Source organism: Microtus ochrogaster, chromosome 16, assembly GCF_000317375.1.
Source record: "Microtus ochrogaster isolate Prairie Vole_2 chromosome 16, MicOch1.0, whole genome shotgun sequence".
Taxonomy (NCBI): Eukaryota; Metazoa; Chordata; class Mammalia; order Rodentia; family Cricetidae; genus Microtus; species Microtus ochrogaster.
Window position 1 is genome coordinate 53174845 of NC_022018.1, and position 1207 is coordinate 53176051.

General features: G+C 36.4%; 1 protein-coding gene across 1 annotated transcript in view; it reads right to left on the bottom strand.

Moving 5' to 3' along the window:
• The window catches only part of Cenpp (centromere protein P), a 198050-nt gene that overhangs the window by 193352 nt on the left and 3491 nt on the right, over positions 1–1207 (bottom strand). The gene's annotated exons all lie outside the window — the stretch shown is intronic.

The window sequence follows — 1207 nt, forward strand, 5'->3', positions numbered from 1 at the left end:
GGAGGGGAGAGGCAGGGAAGGGAGCAGAGAAAAATGTAGAGCTCAATAAAAATAAATTAAAAAATGGGGGCCCAGCTTTGATACCTGGAACCCACATGGTAGAAGGAAAGACCAACTCTTTCAATTCAGTTTGTCCTCTGACTTTGACACAAGTCATGTGTGCTCACACATACACACATAAATATATAAATGTAATTTTTAAAAAGTAATAAAAAGTCAAAATGTGGTAAAAGATGAATCTTGAATGTAATCTTAGAAATAACATAGATCACTTTAATTTGCAAATGAGATGCTTAGGGCCACATAAATACTGTGATTTTAGTCTAAATTTTGCTTTTTTCATTATGAAAGTATACAATACATATATGAATTACATATATACACATTATAATAAACTTTAAGTGCTTTTTAAATTTGAATAGGCCATTTTTTTCATTGCAGTAATAAAGTTTATTTTTCTAGAAAATTGGGAATACATGGTTATACAAAAGAGAAAAAAATCTATATGATGCCACCCAAAGAAAATAAACAATTTCCTAGCCTCTTTCCTTTGAATATTTATTCCCCAAAATGCATTTATGCCACATCTCATTTTAATATATGTGTATCATGCCTTTGTGTAATGTAGAAACCAGCATGTCACTTAATAATTATTATTCAAGTATAGAATTATTAAAAGAAAAAGAAGGTACTGTAGGCTGGAAAGCTTTCTTTTAGTGAAAATCATCTGAAATAATTAGCTTCAGATTGAGCCATTTGTTAAATATGGAATAAAATCACAGCAAATTCACCCCCCATGATACTTTAATTTCAGTATTTTTTAAATATGAACAGATTTTTTTTTTAAGTAAAGAGTAAGAATAGGGCTAGGGGTTTGGTCAGCTGGTAGGGCTTTTGCCTTGTAAGCATTAGGACCTACATTAGATTCTTGGAATATATGCGGGGGGGGGGGGGGGATGAGGAAGAGATCTGCAAGGGGAGCCATCGAGCCTGGGGAGTGTTACGCAGATGCTAGAAGACAGGCTTTGCCTCAACAAGGTGGAAAGAGAAGAGACCCCCGAAAACTGTCCTCTGCTCTCCACAAGCACACTGTGACATGTGTACCCCGCCCCAACGTACATTCAAAATAAATTTTAAAAATCACATCCAGGGCCGGGCGGTGGTGGCGCACGCCTTTAATCCCAGCACTCGGGAGGCAGAGGCAGGC